Source organism: Lutra lutra, chromosome 4 (genome assembly GCF_902655055.1).
Source record: "Lutra lutra chromosome 4, mLutLut1.2, whole genome shotgun sequence".
Taxonomy (NCBI): domain Eukaryota; kingdom Metazoa; phylum Chordata; class Mammalia; order Carnivora; family Mustelidae; genus Lutra; species Lutra lutra.
In genome coordinates, this window is record NC_062281.1 from 192186437 (window position 1) to 192194124 (window position 7688).

At 50.6% G+C, this 7688-nt stretch overlaps 1 long non-coding RNA gene across 1 annotated transcript; it reads right to left on the bottom strand.

Annotated features, from left to right (window-relative positions):
- Window positions 1–291: 291 nt before the first annotated feature.
- Window positions 292–5637, bottom strand: LOC125099113 (uncharacterized). The gene is made up of 3 exons (XR_007127030.1): window positions 5150–5637; window positions 4496–4650; window positions 292–1614 (listed from the first exon to the last, which is right to left on the bottom strand). It is a non-coding gene; the product is annotated as an uncharacterized LOC125099113 (long non-coding RNA).
- Between the last annotated feature and the right edge of the window lie 2051 nt (window positions 5638–7688).

The following is a 7688-nucleotide window of genomic DNA, read 5'->3' on the forward strand; positions in this document are numbered from 1 at the left end:
CCCAGTGCCTACCCAATGACCGATACTCAGCAAACTTGGGTGGGGCGGGGGTGGGGTGAAGGAATCTGATTTTTGTGAATAGCTTTCCAGTGAACTAGGTTTCTAGAAGTGAAGGAGGTTCACTTCTGGACTCTGCTCTCTGCCCATTTGTGGAGCTCTGGCAGAAATGATGGAATTTCTCCTGGGGCCAGATGGCCTCCAGGGTGCTGTGATGACAGCTAACTTCTATCCTTCTCTCAGCTGTACCATCAGTCCCTCTGCATCCTACATCCCTCAGACTTACAGCCAGGTCTCTCCGTTTTGGATGGTGCCCAGCCTGCTTCGTTCTGGGAGATCCTGCTTCCGGGCCACAAGTACCACTTCTGCCTTTCTTAGCTGTTCCCTGGGTGAATCACCAGGTAATTCCTGGCCTCCTGTTCTTTCTCCATCACCCCGCTGTCCTGCACAGCAACACGAATCACGGATTCTTGGGAGTTTTTCTTCCTCCTCTGCAATATTCAGCTTATAGAGGGCTCGCTATGCAGTCGGTCCTGGGGCAAACCCATTCTGTCCCTGGCTGGTGCATTCCACTTCCAGCTAAGAGCCTCAGTGTTCTGGAGTCTTAAGACGGGCAAGATCCAGGGAATCAAAATTCAAATAACCAACCATTCATCTCTCTCATTTTCTTTTTCAACCATTCCAAGTCAGCAGGAAGAGATTGGGAAACTTCTCCTCTGCCTTTTTCTGTGCTGGGCCTGGGCCCCCAGTCTCTTGAGGGTGCTGCTGGGTGGCTAGTGGAGCAGGCTGGAGGTGGGGGGTGCTGGAGGGTCATTCCAAGTAATACTTGGGGAGACCACACATCTCCCATGGCCATGTCAGGTCCAGGGGACCCCGCCATGCTCCTTTGCTGGGAGTACCCCACCCCCTGACTCATCCCTCTTTCTCAGACAATTTCCCTGCCTCTCCGGGAGACATGGTTTCTCCCCAGGGCCTTTCCACTCCCACCCAACTCTACTTGGGTTTTGACTCCTTGAGCCACCCTGTTGTTCTGTGAGCAGACTGACCTGGCCCTGCTCTCTGCCGAAGGCCCAGGAGCCACACCAGGACCAGATCACACCTTCCCTGAGTCCCGGCTAGCAATTACACTTACACTTTCTCTTCTGTTCCGTGTCCCAGTCTCCTGCTTTCTTTGCTCTTGTCCTGGGTTTAGAGGAATCGACTGCTTGCTTCCTCCATTCCTACTGGATTGGAAGGCTGCGTCCATTTAGAAACTGAGGCCTGAGGTCAGGATCACCTCTGCCCCTCTTGCCCTGGCACCAAGCACAGTCCCTGCACAGTATAGGCGGGCCAATCTTTGTTGAATGAATGAAGACACTACTTCTGCCAACTCTTCATCCTCCTGGGAGAAGCCAAAATCCATTCTGGACAGCTTCGTCTGCTCAGTGGGCTTGATAACCCACTGATCTCACCCAGAAGGATGCACACTGCTTGTGGCCTGTCCCTGGGACTGCCATCTTGGTGTCTGGGATGGGAATGAGATGCCCAGAGGGGTTCTGATGGTCCGTGACTGTGAGGTGATGCATGGGAAGAACCCATCTGGGTGCTCGGCACGGCAAATACAGGCAGGTACCTTGACTACAACAGTCAGGAGGAGGAGGAAGAGATAGAAGTTGACAAAGGTGACAGTGATGATCAAGGTGAGGGTGAGGACACTCCCTGGCTTACTGCTGAGCCGAACTGTGTCTATTTCCCAGGCTCGGCTTCATCTCCACCCCATCCTGAGGAAGCCTGCAGCCACTTTCTTCTCATAGATACAATTTCAAATTTTCTCCTACCCAGGATCAGGAATAAAGGCTTAGCTCCTATCAGCAAACGATGACCAGTCAGAATGGCCAGTGAGAGCCGCCAGAGGGTGAATCACCTGGCAAATGGGAAGAAAACCCTCCGAGGAAGAAAAGCATTCACATTTCCTTTGTCTTCGATTTGTCAATCTCTGCAGTCAGGACTCTTATCTGTTTGTCTCCACACTCAGGAAACAGATATTCTTGGGGTTCTGGGGAGGATAATAATAATAAATTCTAGAAAGAATTTTCAAATAGTTCCATGCAACAACGATAAATAGGATGTTTCCTTCCCCCAATTATTTGTCATTTGTCATAATAAAATCTTATGGATCAGATTAAATTATAGAAACACCCATCTTAGTGAATCGAATTAGAAAATACTGCAGGGGAGGAAAAAACTTTCCTCTTCCCTCTTAGGTTCTCTGCCTAGGGGCTATGAATTAGGCTCACAAAAGCCAGATTAGCAGGAAATAGGCATACACATTTTATTTGACATCATCTTTTCATTTTTACGTGGGCAGAAGCCTTCAGAGAAAATAAATGAAGACCCAAAGAAGCACTTACACTTGGGGAGCTTATAAACCATTTCAACAAAGTGGAATAAAATGTGGAGAAGCGACAAGACAAAGGAAAAAAAAAGCGTGGGCTTCTAGGGCTTGTGAATGTGGGAAGATGCACATACGGGAGAAACTACTGAAGACAAGGGCTATTGAGCAAGGTTTTATTGATGTAGACTCATCACTATCGGCACTATCCCTGTCCCTGGTGATCTAGGTTGTTTTTTTCTTCCCTTCCTGGTAGGAGGGAGGGAGAACACCTCCAAAGGGAAGTACAAGCCCTACTTTCAGGCAGATTGCTGGAAGGCAGAATGCATTTCCTGGGTCTGCATTTTCTCCTTTGCCTTCAGCTCAAAATAATCTTTATGGCAAGGTAGCATATTTTGGGTGGCATATTTTATTCCCTTTAATATTTTAAAATGAATTTAATTATATTACCCTCAAAACTCTACAGAAACCCAAAGGAGAGGAAAATAGAATTTTGCCCCCTAGAGACATGAGATTTATTCAGGAACAGAGGATCATTGAAATCAACATTAAGTTACTAAAATACACTTGAGAGCAACTGAGATCACGGCAAACATGTTTTTCTCTTAAACAAATTAAATGTCTTCTCTCTGATCTTTCTTGTGCAGCAAAACTTTTTTTTTTAAATAATGTATATGTAAGTGATTATATACTTCAAACTGGTGAGGTTGAAATAGATTATGGTTGGTGTGACTCATTATTTCGAAGAGGGTAAATCATTCAAAAGGAAGAGTAGCTTATCTGTAGGTCTCTTAGCATCCCTGTGAATGGAGGGAATGGGGTTCCCTGACCTTCCAGGAACCTGTACCACATCACGCCTCTGCTCAGCCCCAGGGTTGGATGCTTGAGCTCTTGCCAGCTTGAGCACGAATGCAAAGACCTGCTTTCCCCTCTTGAATTATGCATAACATCGAAGGCAAGGGTGTTATTGCTTTGGGCAGAGAAGATTATCTCCAGATCTGGTCACCTTCTGAAGATATTCATTTTATTTCAGTGGAGGCCAAAACTGACACTCATCCATGTCCAGGGTCAGGATGACTGACACGATGACACTGACAGGATGACTGGACTCTTTCCTCCCAAAAGCCCAATGTTCAACAAAATTAGATTTTAAACATACTCTTCCCATCTCCCAAAGTATAAAGTTAAGAAAATGGAATTTCATTATATATGAGGAAAATCACAGAAGACCATATAGCTAAAATTGAGAGTTATATTTACTATAACATTAAAAGTAGTTTTATTTTTGCTCTTAGGAGCTTTATAACTTTAGTAAACATTTGCTAAACAACTCTTTAAATTAACAAGGCATCAAGGAGCAAAGTCAAAGGAAGAAAGCATTGTCTTAAGTAATTCAAAGTTCAAGTCAGATTTTCTAATGGGTATTGCCTACCTTCTTGAGGATGGGTCATTGCCCTAGATGGTGACCAAGTGCCCACAGAGAGGAAGTTTTTAGTAAGTAAGTACCCAGCTGACTGAAGGAGCTAGTCTATTTCAGGGTAGGAATTAAGAGGAGTAATCACCCAAAGCTAGCAATCCTCGAGCCCCAGTGATCTCCCAGGCGGGAGGCATTAAAGGTGTCCAGGCTGGAGATGATCCTAGTGGGACCAGTTTAGGCAGTTAAGTGGTTACTGCCTCAACTCTCTCTTAAAGGGTCTTGCCCTTTGTACATCCATCCATCTAGCCAAAAACAAAACACAAAGAGGGTGCCCCAGGGTTGCTCATCTGGAAACAGGGGTCCTTCCTGTCACTAGAATCTCTGCCCTGGACCATGGATCTGTAAACCCTCCAATCCCACCCACATATCCATTTTCTGGAGGGTAAAAGCAAAATCAAACAAAAGAGCATTATACTCTGATCCTTTCTTTTTGAACTCAGCTGCTGGGGTTTTACAGTTTAGAGCTGAACCAGGGTGACTTCAGCCGAATCCTGTTTGTTTCAGAATAAATGGAAAATAAATTCAGACGGCCCTGACTCACGCATGACAGACGGCGGACCGTCCAGCTGCTCCCGGAAAATGTAACAGAACCAAGATGGGGATGTATTCAGCTCGGAGTGATGCCTCAAGGCCTTGAGCCCAGAAATTACCTTGATAGTCTCCACCAGGCCTGAGCCGGCTGGTTATATGGTTGAGACACCTGTGTGCTCAAGTCCAAATCCAGAGGGTTTTTTTTTTTTTTTTGCCAGAACCGTCTTCCAGGTCTCCAAGCTCATGCCCTCTCCGGGCAACCCCTGGGAAATTTCTGTAAGTCACACGTTATTAATGCGTGGAGAGGACAGACAAGTGGCAGCTTTGAAACCCGTTCTTGTGTTGCACCTTGTTTTCTTCTCTCTCTACAACAGCTTTTGGCGGCGCCTGGGTGGTCGCCACGTGTTGCTCTCTGCTCAGTGCTGAGTCTGCTTCTCTCTCGGCTCCTAGCCCTGCTCCTGGGCACTCTCTCTCTCAAGTAAGTAAAATCTTTAAAAATAAATAAATAAAATGGCTTTTTCCAGGGCAGACAGCAAGGCCCACCAAATGTCAGGGCGGAAAAGGAGCAGCTCCTTGTGGGGTGCGATCTCACCATCCTACCCTATGGGGGGGGGTAACTGGGTGCCACTTATCTATCTTCTGTCAAGTGGGGATCCCTGCTGCCGCCCAGAGCCCTCCAAAACACGGCAAGCTTAAGTTACGTCTGAGCTTCAGGAGGAACCAAAAGCTAAATCTCTCAAGTCCCATATTGCCATAGCTCAGAGGGACCTCACCTAGGGGAGGATGGAGCTGGACTCATTGCACACAGAGTGGGGGCCCAGGGGGCGAGGGTTTGCAGAAATTACGTGCGCAGCCTGAGTGGCCACGACATAGCTTTGGGGGCGGGTCTCCAGCAGCACCACCTCCCCCACCCAGCCCAGCGCGGCCCTGAACTTGGGTCAGTCCCTCTTCTAGGGCCCCCGGGGACTCCCCCAGGTCACAGACAGTCCCGGAAGGCCGACCAAATCCTGTCACTAGGGTCAGGTGGCGGGAAAGCCAGCGTTCACTCCAGATCTGCCGCCGCTCACGCGAGCGCTCACAGGAGGCTCAGGTTGAGGAGTTGAGCACAAACGAGCCCCGGCTGTAAACAAGCCCGCACACTTCTTCAAGGCACGAGAGCCACAGGAGAAGGTGCGCACAAGTGCTCACTCGAAAAATTCTCGATGCGTAAATATAACTTTGATAACCGCGCGAAGGCCCCTGGATCCGGGGAAAGGAATGGACCCCGCGTCCCAACCGGCTTCCCGCGCGGAGGCCCGCGGGCCCCGCAAGTGCGCGCCGCGGGGCGGGGACTGCGGAGGCGGGGCGGGGACTGCGGAGGCGGGGCGGGGGCTGCGGAGGCGGGGCGGGGGCTGCGGAGGCGGGGCCGGTGGGGGAGCGGGGGGCGGGGCGGGGCTCGGGGGCGGGGCGGGGAGGCGGGGGCGGGGCCGCGTGACTCACCGCAGGGCTGCGCCTTAAAAGGGCCAGCGCTTCCGGGGACGGGAGGGGGGAGGGCATGGTCAGGGGGCAAGCGGCCCCAACCTCCGCCTTCTTTGCTGTCACTCTGAAGGGTGCGCCCCCCGCCCCCCGGCTCCGTTCCACCACAGGCCAACCTCTCCGCTTGATCCCAATCTTCACCGCGGCAGGCCCTCCCCCTTTTCTCCCTCTCCGCCTCCGCCCACCCCTCTTCCCTCCCCTCTCCCTGGCTTCCCCCTTCTTTCTCCTCCTTCCGTCTGTCCCCCTCCATTCTCTCCCAGCCCTTGCCCTCTCAGTCCGGGGCAGCTGAGCTGCTGCAGCCACAAGATATGCTCAGGCACCTACTCCTTCTCCCCATTCCCATCTTTAAAAGGTCTCACCCCTCAAATGGCCTGCGCACTCCTCTTCCCCTTCATCCTTAAACTCCTCCAAAGCTCAGTCCCCAGGCTCGAACCCACGGCTGTCTGGCCTGTGACCCTGAACTCTCCTCAAAGTGTTCTTTTTAAAACAAGGAGATCTTTATTATTTTAGAATTAAAGAAGCCTCAGGAATAGTACAAAGAACCCCAAACGCTTCTACCAGATTCTCCACTCTCGAACATTTTCTCCGTTCTTTCTCTCTCCATATATTTTTTCCAAACCATTTGCAAGTAAATCGCACAATTTACCTACAGTAAATCGCTGGTCGTTTCTCCTTATCCCTAATACTTGGCTGTGTTTTTACTAAGGACAGAACGTTATTGGCAGAGTTAGCAAAAGACTCTTTTAGGGATGCCCGGTGACCTCAGAGCTGCCCAGTCTGGTGGCCTGGCATTGTTCATCGGGCTTGACCTTCCCGCGCCTTGGTCTCTGTCTCTCTGTCTCTCACGCCCCCATCCTCGCCTTTCATGGGTTCCTTGCCTGGTTCCCCTCAGAGGTGGGTCTCCCCAAGGGCCAGCTTTCTGTCTCATGTTGCAGACCATCCGGGGAGGAGCCCACGGACTCCCGCGAGGTCAGCTGTCACCCATACTCAAGAGCTCCAGATCTTCAGCCTGGGCCCCCTCTAATCGTCTACTTGAATGTCCACAGCTTTCCAGGAACTGATGTCTAAATCCCTCACCGTCCTCCCACTCAGCGTTGTACACTGGGCAGGTCAAAGAATTGGAGTCACTGCCCCTGTTCTGCCCCCTCCCCCACGCTCCCTCCACAGGGCTCTCCAGGCCTGGGAGATCTGTGACCAGCTGCTGGTCACACACTCTGGCCTCCTTCTTCTGCCTTTCTTCCATCTCCCTCCTCCCTTCCTGCAAACTCCACTTCCCAGAGCCCCTCACCCACCGCCCACCCACCGGTAGTCTCTGCTTGACTTTGGAAGCTGTCTTTCTTCAAGTTCCTGCCTTGATTGAGATCACTACTCCCCACCCCCCACCCCAAGCCCTGCTTCCTGGTACCCAATGGGAATTCTTGGGTCCCTGAAAAGATATTCAAATGTCAGGGGGAGTGGTGGGAATTTTCTGGGAAAAGGCTTATAACTTCCATTACATTTTTGAAAGAATCTGTGGCTTCTCCCCTCAGATAAAAGAAGCCTGCTTGTGGAAGTTCAAATTCCTTATGGGATCCGAAACCATTTACTCTGGGCTCAGTCCAGCTTCCCCAACTCCGTTCCCAGTGCTTTCCAAACTTGCTGGTCACAAGAATGACCTGAGGCACTGGGTATTAATTCAGCTCCATGTTGGCCCCTTCCCTGTGGATTCTGATTCAGAAAGTCTGGTGGTGGTGCCTGGGGGTGAAGGGAGCCCCAGGAATCTCTACTGAGCCGGGAGGACCTTCTACTGGGGAAACA